The 11525-nt window shown below is 31.9% G+C and overlaps 1 long non-coding RNA gene across 1 annotated transcript in view; it reads right to left on the reverse strand.

The window, feature by feature from the left end:
• LOC107875014 overlaps window positions 1–5206 on the reverse strand; it is a 7596-nt gene extending 2390 nt beyond the window's left edge. Inside the window, exons 1-2 of the long non-coding RNA XR_001675693.2 lie at window positions 4927–5206; window positions 4441–4534 (exon numbers count right to left, since the gene is read on the reverse strand). This is a non-coding gene — a long non-coding RNA (uncharacterized LOC107875014). The remainder of the gene's footprint in view (window positions 1–4440; window positions 4535–4926) is intronic.
• Between the last annotated feature and the right edge of the window lie 6319 nt (window positions 5207–11525).

An 11525-nucleotide genomic window follows, 5' to 3' on the forward strand; every position in this document is an offset into this window, starting at 1 on the left:
ATTAAATTTATACTTTGTCCTATTCTTTTACATCGTGAACTAATTTTGTACACTTTAATATTTTGTATATAATGGATAATGAACGATCCTTTACTAATTGATTCTCCTTTGTAGTTCTTGTGTCGGTTTATTTTCTCTAAAAATTACATAAATACACAACTTATATTTCTAATATTATAAAAAATTCGAACTCTCTAAATAATATTACAAAAATTTTAATACATACATAAAATACTATATATATATATATATCGACTATGTTATGTATATTAATAGGGAGAGAAAGTAAAGTAATTAAAAAAATGAGAGAGAGTGTAATTATTTTCAAAAGAATTGATATTTATGTTATGAGTTAATACATAAAAATGACTCTAAACCTTTTCAAAAGAATTGATATTTATGTTATGAGTTAATACATAAAAATGACTCTAAACCTGACACCAAATTATAACTTTGACCTTAAACTTTGATAGTGCACAAATAAGACTTTTAACTATTCAACACCTAAACAAATATGACTTCCGATTTTGCAATCCCATGCGTGAGTCTCACTCACGCCTATGTGGAAAGGTAATCCAATCACATGGTGTCACGTCGTGAAAAGGGCTGACTTTGGAGAGAGGTCACATTTGTGCAGTTTTGAATAGTTAAAGGTCATATTTGTGCACTGTCAAAGTTTTATTTTTTGTGTTAAAACGACGTCGTTTTTTTTTTAATTATTATTATTATTATTATTATTATAATTTTTTTATATATTTCTATAGTAGCAGCACCTAATTTTTTTTATTTAAAAAATTATTATTATTATTATTATTTTATTTATTGCTATAGCAACAGCACTTAGTTTTTTTTTTTTAATTAAAAAAAATAATAACCACTAGCAGGAATCGAACCCGCACACTAGGCTGAAGGAAGCGCCCAAGAAGAGCAAATAACACTACTGACTATCTAAGTGTCTTGTTTCATGTGGTTCAACATTAATATACACACATAAATATACATTTTCTATCTTATATATATACAATGTAATTTTTTTACCAAGGGGGTTCGGGTGAACCCCATGGCAACCACGTAGGTCTGCCCTCGTTAATTTAATAACGTTTTAATAACGTTAATTTAATAACATTTTAATTACATTAATTTGATAACGTTAATTTAATATACTACTACTACTATCCTTAATAACATTAATTTAATAACGTTTTATTAAAACTATAATTTTTTTTATTATTAGTATCGTTTCATCTTTAATTTAATATTTAAATAAATAATATTTAGATATATTATATAACTTAAATTCGTCCTCTGCTTTACAATATATATATACATACCCGCTCGATTTTTTCGCATGAGGCTGACCCGCCTAATTAATAAATCTTCAATATTGCTCTTTCTCCGCAATGACAAAAGAAATTAGATGCCATTTTCATTTTTGAGCCGAAAATAATAAAAAAATAATAGTGAAAAGTCATTTAAAGGTCATATTTGTGCAGTTTTGAATATTTAAAAGTCATATTTGTGCACTGTCAAAGTTTAAGGTCATATTTATGTATTATGCCCTTAGATTTTAAGCTGGATGTGCCCAGTTTTGCGTGTTGAACACGCGTTTTGCCACGTAGGATTGGAGGTCATATTTTTGCAGTTTTAAATAGTTAAAGGTCATATTTGTGCACTGTCAAAGTTTAAGGTCAAAGTTATAATTTAATGTCAAGTTTAGAGTCATTTTTATGTATTAACTCTTATGTTATTTATACTTATTTTCTCCTAGGGTCCACCTTCCTGTGTCTTCAGCTTTATTTCTTTTGGGCTATGTATGCATGGATATACTAGTAAAAAAAAAAGAAAAGATATTTTTTTCCTTTTGAACTTGTCCTCTAAACTTATTTTAACATTTAAATTTAACATTCGTTTATTTATCCCCCTTAACATCTTTAAAGTGTATTTATTTGATCCCTAAAGCTAACGTGACATTTTTTTTAAAAAAATGAGCGCGTTTTAAAAAAAATTAATTTCAGTAATCTTATATTTAAAATATAATAAAAAATTTAAAAAAAATCAAAATTAAAATTAAAATAAAAAATGAACATTTTTTTCTTCTTTCTTCTTCAAATCATCATCAACAACATTCAAACCTCCATTAACAACCTCAATTTTTTTTTTCACTTTTCTCCATTAACACCACCACCTAAGAACAACACTTTTCTTTAATTTTTTTCCACTTTCCTCCATTAACAATATCACCCAAGAACAATACTTTCCTTTAATTTTTTTCACTTTCCTCCATTAACAACACCATCCAAGAACAACACTTTCCTTTAATTTTTTTACTTTCCTCCATTAACACCACCCAAGAACAGACATGAAAACACTATTAAATAATTTTATCCATTAAATACTATCTCAACCTTCAATCCAACTTCCTCAAAATTTAGATAAAAATTAAATTAAATTGATAATTTTATTTTTGAATCACTTATCATCAGTGAGATTTCTTTTAATTTTTACTTTTGAATTTTTTGTTAATAAGACAATTTGAAAAAATTAATTTTAACTTGATGAAAGTATTTTTGTGTTTGAATAAGAAAGAAGAAGGTGAGGGTGGGGGGCTGGAATGAAGAAAGAACGGGGGTGGGGGGTGAATGGTTTTTAAATCTTAATTTCTTACGTGGAAATGACCTGACACTGACATGACGCGTGTAACCCACTCTCCGTTGTGAGAGTGGTATTCAGTTTTGAGGGGTGAAACAAATACATTTTAAAGATGTTAAGGGTGGTAAATAAACAAAAGTAAGTTTAAGTGTTAAAGTAAGTTTGGAGGACAAGTTCAAGATGAAAAAGATGTATTTTCTAAAAAAAAAGAAAAAAGATGTTCACACAATTAACAATGTTCTTTTAATTAGTATTGATATTATTAGTAGTATATATGGAACAAGGACGACTCAAGCATATTGGTGGCTTAAGGCGAAAATCAAGTGGAGGTCTTAATTTTTTTTTAGAAAATAAATTTTCTTAATAAACTCTATTTTCAAAATTATATAATCAATTTTTTTAATTATTCCTTTTTAAGTAATAATATAATTAATACATTTAATTTTTCTTGAGACATAATACTCTAGATATATAAACTTCTAAGAATTCTTTCCTTTTATATAAAAAAATTTAATTTTTTTATAAATAATATTTATTTTTTTAAAAAAATCTATAATATATTATCATAGAAAATAAGGTCCCTCAAATTTGAGGCTAAAACGGTCATCTATTTTTTTTTAATGAGGTAGAGCCATCCTGATATGGAACAAAGTCACATGGTAGGATACGATTTTCATGCAAAAATGTGACCTACAGTTTTAAAAGTTCAAAGGCGAAGCTAATGCCAATCATGAAAAGTCTTTAAGGTAAAAAGGGGTAAGTAAATTCAAAGAACAATTTAGATTTGGTAAAAATAGCTTCAAACTCTTCCATGCAACTACGCCAATTACATCATAAAATGAATAGAGAAAATTAGAGTAGTCTTAAATCAAACAACGTACTAATTGCTCCCCCATTACTTTTTTTATTTTACTCTCTTTAAAAAAATACGACCACCTTTTTTAACAATACTAGTTCCAACTTTTCATTCGCATAGTTAAAGCTCACAATATATAAGGGTATTTTAAAATATTTCACATAATATTAATATATGATCATAAAATTCAAAAAATATTTTATTTTCTTAAGCTATATGTCAAGTCAAAACATATAATTTTTTAATGAATGGAGTAGAATATTCTTTGCAACTCTCTACAAGCAAAGTCCACTTAAAAGATCTTTGCACAACTGTATTAAAAAGGTGAAAAAACCTAACTTTGTTCTATTCTAATCTTTTCTTCTTCTTCTCCACTTACTAGTCATATTTTCACACCGGTATTTTTTCAACGAATTTGGTGAAAGATAACATTGTAGCGGTCACAAAAGAGAAAAATATCAATTCTTTTGAAAGTAATTATATTTTTTTTTATTTTTTTAATTATTTTACTCTCTCTTCCTATTAATATACATAACATAATCGACATATACATATCATTTTGTGCATATGTTGGAATTTTTGTAATATATTTAGGGAGTTGGATTTTTTGTAATATTAAAAATATAAGTTGTGTATTTGTGTAATTTTTAGAAAGAAAAAACGAGTACGTTCTATATTTTGTGATCCACTAGAGTGCCAAAAAGGGAAACTCAAAAAAAAAAAAAAACACTTCAAATGGCTATAATAATTTATCAATAAATATTATATTTCTATTAATATTGTTATTCCATTTTCGGTAATTTGTTAAAGAGATAATGATGAAAACCACCACTATGATTATCACATAATACCACTAGAAAGAGGATCCCCAAAAACTATATATGATACCTGCAGATTTTTAAAAAAAAATCAAAGACTAGTTCTATTTATGCTACCTGCTGAGTTTGATCACCTGCTAGATCAAAGACTAGTTCTATTTATGCTACCTGCTGAGTTTGATCACCTGCTAGTTGTCTCTTCTTTAATTACCTGTTAAAAACAAAAACAACCATACACAGTTAACAATGGAGCTCTTTTTTATGTGTTGTGTTTGCTCACTGTGTGTGTAGAAGCGAATTCAAAATTTAGAGAAAGAATAAATTAAATATGATGATCTTATTATATATTAATAGTGGCGAAGTCAGAATTTTTATTGAGGGGTTCAAAAGTAAATATACGGACTAGGCGAAGGAAGTTCAACATCTACTATATAAACATAAAAATATTTTTGACCATACAAAAATAGTATAATTTTCTGACGAAGAGGGTTCGGATGAACCCTCAATTCAATATGACTCCGCCATTATATATATATATTGCAAGACTTGATATATATATTACGAGGGGAAAACAATATGAATTCAACTAAATAACAGAATTACCCTAGATTTGCCTCCACCTGCGAGAGAGGGCAAAGGAGATCATCAACTTCTAGAGTTCTAGTATAGTCAAAATGGCTGCATTATATGTAGGCTAAAACAAAATCGTGAGTTGAGGGGAATGAAGCCTGGTCCGAAATCATTCAATTAAATAATTCATCATTGATTATAATTTGTTGAATGATTTCGAATCAGACAACATTCACCTCAACAGATGTTTTCTTTCTATCATATTATATTGAAGAAGAATAGGGGGTGGGGGTGCAAATCGTAAGTATTTAGAGGAGAGAGTTTGACAATGAAAGAGACAGAATCGGCTTCTTGATTTTGGTTAGTTAAGGGACATGCAATTTAGTAGTTTTATTTTGACATATATATAGCTTGGTCTTGGTTCTTTATATACGTGACGTGTACAACGAGGTTTGTCTTTTTTGTGACTCACATGATGTGGATTTGCACTTTCCTCTTTACTTTTAGTACTCCCTAATTTTGAAATAATTGAATTGTTAAATTTTGTCACATAAATTAAGAAAAAAATATCAAAAATATAAATTTAACATAAATTTTTATTTTTATCCTTGAAGTCTCTTTTACCAAGAAAAAAAAAGTTGCAATTTTTTTTACTTGTCAAATCATAAGGATAATTTTGAAAAAAAAATTAACGATTTACTTATTTTAAAACACCAATAAATATTCTAATAATTCATTTATTCCAGTATTATGCGACAATATTCCATCATTATGATTTTGACATAATAAATTAAAGCTGTGTTTTTATTTGAATAACCAGAGGTAAAAAGCACATAAAGTCGTTTACAAAATCATTTTAAAAAGAACAACATTCTATATGAATGTTCTACTATTCTAATCGACACAACTAATGTAATCATATATCCATAGCATTTAGGTACTCACTTGAGAAGTTATTTATTAAGAGTTTGTTTTAAAAATTTAAATTTAATTAATATTGCTTTATATAACTATAGTTAATGATAAAAGTAATATCAATTAATGTAATAAATCTTTTTTGAATTGCTAAAATAACAAGGAAAGTTATATCTTTGATATAATTAATTAATATAATAAGAGCTAAGTCAAACGAAACCGCGGGAGTAATATATCATATAGGTAGCATTAAGTTACAGGTAGCATTTAGTATTTTAGTTACAAGTGTCACACTTTTCAAGAAAGTTTGGCAGATGACTCCGAAGGGTATGGCTTTGTTCCTTGTTGACCACATTGAAACTCATGGATGGATTGATAGGTGATGTGAAATACCCATTCCACTACAAGATCTAAAATGCAGTTCAAATAATGACCTCATGTCAATTATATTAACAAGTCAATTATATTAACAACAATATAGTACTTCATTAGCAGCTTTATATTGTTAAACACTGAACTGGCTTTCCTTTTCCAGTTAATTCATGAAAATCTTCCGTCATGCTTCTGAAATTCAAAGAGTCGATTGTGAAGCCTTCACAGTCGACTTACTTGCAAATCAGTATACTCAACAAAGCAGATTAGATTTAAACAAACAGACAAGTAAAGAAGTAATTTGAAATAAGAACACAAAGATTTATCCTTGTTTGAAACACCAATGTGGTGCCTAATTTCAGTCTCCTTGGATTTCAAAGTTTCGTTAGATCTTTTCAAAGTGGAGCTTGAATACAATGATGGTGAACAAGTTCTGAAACTTATTTCGATTTTTAGATCATGTGACACAGCCTAAATCGGTATTACAAAGTCGACTCGATCTTACTCGTATGTAACTATTGTAAACTAAGAAGTACAAAGCTTTATTGAGACTAAGATTGAGACACACAGAGATTCTCCTTTTGAAGTTGCATAGGTGCTTCGATCTCCAGTCTTTTTCTTTTATACTCTTCAGCTGCTTCGACTTCTACCCGTCATAAGGAAGCCCAAGATATTTCTTCTCAATCAAGAATTTGGATTGATTCCTTGATTGAGGATTGGCACCATAAAGTATGTCCACATTAGACATGTCCATACGTGGTGCAACCTTCACAGCCATACATGTACATATCAGATATGTCTATGTAAAGGGTGTGGGTTTCTTTCTTTTTGCTTTTGTCGTGATTGATCCGTTTGCTTTATATTTGGGAAGCCAATAATCTCCATGGTTGATACTCTTCCAAATTTAGCGCCAGCCTTCTTGTAAGTGAATGCCTGCTTTCTTTCCCGGATATTCTGTATTGATTCCTTAGGGATCTTTTTGATCTTCTGTATCTTCAGTGTATCCTATAAGATATTTATTTATTAGTTTGTCCTTATTAAAACATATAATGAGAATATGGGGCTAACAATCTCCCCCTTTTTGATAATGACAAACAATAAACATCAATTGACTTTCCTATTCTTGCAGACGATTTGCTCCCCCTTTTTTGCTGAATATTTTGACTTGGAGGATTAGTTGACTCTCATCCTTTGATAGTCGACTTGCTCCCTCTGTGTTGAAAGCCTTCTGATGTTCCTGCTTTCTCCTCTTTTTGGCATAATAAAAAAAACACAATAGACAGAAAGACACAAGAAAACAGTAGACATATAACAGGTAAACAGGCAAATGGATTACCAAGAAAAACAAAAAAAGTATGGCAAACAGTGTTTTAAAAATCATTTACAAACCAAAAATAAAAAAAGGACAAGGCGCCCTTTTGAATAGAAGTCATCATTCAATGGTTGGCCAGAAAGTATGTGAATGTATTATGCATGTTGCGAAAGAATCGTTCATAAGATTTCTCAGTATTTTTAGAGAAGGAGGAGTAGGAGTTCTTGACGGATATAGCAAGGTCTTTATTTGAGGAGTTGACTTCAGACTTGAGGGGTTCCACACGAGTAAATAACTTAGAGAACATCTTGACACCTTCTTGCTTGAATTCATCAATGGTCAACCTTACCCTGACTACATCAATGCTGGTGTTCTTCCCAAGATCCAGCATCTTGGAAGTCGACTTCTGTAACAGCATTACTCTTTCCTCAATAGTCTTTAGGCGATCCTTGAACTCCTCCAATTTCTTCAACACAGGAAGTGTAGGGCTAGAAAATAACTTACCTTAGGGATATCTGATTTAGCTATTGCAGAGTCCTTTTTACACCACTTGTTTTCTACCAAGGCATATCCCATGCTGGCAAAGGTTTTGGAATCATAAGTGGCTGAGACTTCTACCATTGGGTATATAGATAGGTCAATAGAGTAATATATGAGGATCCAGGTAATCAGCAGTCCATAAGGCAGGTTGGCGAAGGCATGAGCATCTGTAACACTTTCAAGCATATATTTGCAAAACCAATCAGTCCAATTTATATTATGCTCTTTCACGATGCAATATAAGATAGATATATTGAAGCACTTAGACTTTGAACCATTGAAAGAAACTCCCCATTTGATGCCACTGGGGTAGGTACGACTAGGGGCATAAGTTGTACCCCTTAGATACGAGTCTATCCTCTTTCCCCTCCCCTTCCATATCCTAGGCAGTGTGGTAGGGGTAACTCACTATCCTAGGTATGAGTGACCCCTTTCTCAATCGTACCCTAAGTATACGATTCATACCCAACATGATCATATAGAGGAAAGTCCTAGATTGAGTGGACTATTTTGGGTATGGGTGGTGTATACAAGTTAGGGGTTGAGTCTTACCCTTTGGATATGACTCAAGGATGTATGATCGTACCCTTAATAGTATATGTGACCTAGGAAAAACCTAGGGTATGAGTCAGGGTACCATTCATACCCTAGGGTATAGTTCATAAATGAAGTCGTACCCCTATACGAGTTCATTTTATAGCTTTTAACTATGGGCCTTGTGGTTATTTTCTATGCCTTAAACCCTAAGTTCCTTCACTATGTAAGTGTTACGTCCTTCTTAAACACATTTTTATTGGATCAAACATCCAAAACACTATCTCAAACTCATCTTTAAAGAATTGGAGGCTAGGGTTTAAAGGGTGATCTTCAAGAGGCAAAGTGAAGTCAAGACTCTTGGTGAATCAATTTTTCTAAGGCATGTAACTCTTCACCATGTTAAATAACTCTAAATCTATGTATTTCACACTTAGATTAGTAAGTGTACATGGTGATTTTGAAATTAATAAAAAGAGTTTTGTTTCCTAATGATGAATAATGTTAATTCTTGCTAGACTTAGGTTTATAGATGTCATTAATGATGATTTGCATAAGTGGGTGCTTATTATACGTAGTTTAACATGAGGGTCTTGAGTAACCCTAATCTTTAAAATTTCTACAATGAAAATAGTCTTGTTAAGGGTATGCACATAAGGTATTTGTGGAAATATCTAAGTGAATTATCTAGTCACATGTTGGTGATATTTTGAACCAGGGCAATGTCTCAATAAGTATGAATGATTGATAAATGGTATGTTAAAATTATTATGAGCTATTTATTGTAGAATTGATGACCATGTTGGGTTAATTGACTAATAAGGCGTTGAAGTCCCTAAACATGATAATGTATTTGAATTATATATTGAACCAACGCGGTGAGAATATGATATAAGTTGGTTAATGAAATATAAATAGTTTGTGAGGGTCTTAATGGCTATAACTTTAATTATATGATGGATTGAATGAAGTTAATGACCATTGAAATGGTTGAGCAATGAAGGCTCCCATAAGGACCATGGGCTCATGTATAGTGTTGAATTAACTAAATGGTTAAAGTCCTTAAGTGTTGTATGGAATGAATGTTGATGCTTGGGCAACGGGTTAACGTCCCAATGTTAACTAATGCTAGTTGTGATGGCTTGAGGTTAAAGTACCTTGACTTAGTAAATGGCTCGAGGTTGGCTCGAGGTTGAAGTCCTTTGCCTTATGAAATGGCTTGAGGTTGGAGTCCCTTGCCTAATAATATTGCTCGAGGTTAAAGTCCCTTGCATAAAGAGATTTCTTAAGGTTAATGTACCTTGCCGAATGAAACAACTTGTGATTAGAGTTCCTTGGCATGAGGTTAGAGTCATTTGTCTAACGAACGGGCATGAGGTTGGAGTCCCTTACCTAGATGAATGTGTGTGGTTAGATTCCCTTGTTTGAATGATTGTGTATATGGTTAAAGTCCTTGGCTAACGAATGTCTAATCATGGTTAAAGTCTTTTGTCTAATGGTATGTGATTGTGGTTAAAGTCCTATGCCTAAATAGAATTGTCGAATCTAAGTGTAGGAGGTCAGAGTCCCCCACTTCAAGTCTAATGAATAAATGTTATTGATCTTTAATTTCTTGATTAGCATGTGATATACCTATATGTAAGTATAAGTGTGTGAATATAATTGAATATGATATACTGACTTATTGAATAATGATGCTATTACATCCTTATCCTTGAGTTACATACTAGCATTCCAACCGCCAACCATCTTTGGAGGCTATATCCCTATGCGAGGGGTCGGAGCATCATCCTCTCTTCCTGCACAGTGATTAGGTAAGCGAAGCATTTTGTGCATTGACTTTGGAGTGGTGAGCTTTCTTATTTTGGAAGACATTCATTCTTGGTCTCATATCTTTAGACTTAGTTTTATTTTGACTTGGTTTGGCTATTGTTAGGGGTTTTTCCCACCATATACATTTCTAAATTTGGTTTCTATAGAGGTACTGTGGATGACTGTGGACTTGGGTATATTGGCTAGTGTGTTGATAATTATGAAATGGTTAGACATTGTTAGCTTACGACTTCTAGCATTATTTCTACTATCTTATTTTATGGTCGGGATTCACTCGACCCTTATAATTAATGTGCTGATTGTGATGGGTTATCAGGGTGACCTACGGTTCACGTGGGCTTGAGCTACCCATACAACATGGACCGGTTTATAGTCATGTCAAATTGGTTTTAGAGCCTTGGTTCATGGTCAGTTAGGTGTCCATAATACTATGTCAAGTAGAGTCTCTTTTATGTGTGTGAAGCCCACCACATTAATAAAATAGGGGCTATGAGATATTTTAGGAAATGTTTCCCTTCCTTGTGTTTCAATCTCAAGCTATAGAGTCTAAGGTCTTAGATTTCTCTAATTTCTATTTGCTATCTTTCAAATCATACCTCTAAGGAGATCTGAGGTCCAGGCAAACACTTCTGCCCCAACTGAGGGCCCTATGGATGAAGCTTATCCAACTTTTGGAGTTTGTACCCAGAATAGAGTTGCGACATCCTGCCATCTTTGTGGGGTCCCACTTGTCCCCACCAACCCTGACAATGAAAGTGACCCTCCTATTCTATTACTTCAAAGGGATGCTACTAATGCTGACTTTTATCGCTCTCTCAAGCTCTTGATGTAATTGGTAGCTTCTCAATCGGAGCATGGTGATTCGACTACCATTTCTTCTAAGGCCACAAAAATTGGTTAATTTATAAGGTTGAGCCTTCTTATGTTTTTTGGTACAAAGGTTGAGGCATATTCTCAAGGCTTCGTTGATGAAATGGAGAAGATCTTTCGAATCATGCATGCTTTGAAGATTGAGGCCGTTGTATTTTTTTCCTACCAATTGAAAGATGTAGCGTACCAATGTTACGAAGGGTTGGAGTTGTCTAGAGGCGTTGATTCTAGTCCCCCTATGTAGGAGGATTTCTTT

This window comes from Capsicum annuum, chromosome 6 (genome assembly GCF_002878395.1).
Source record: "Capsicum annuum cultivar UCD-10X-F1 chromosome 6, UCD10Xv1.1, whole genome shotgun sequence".
Lineage (NCBI taxonomy): Eukaryota > Viridiplantae > Streptophyta > Magnoliopsida > Solanales > Solanaceae > Capsicum > Capsicum annuum.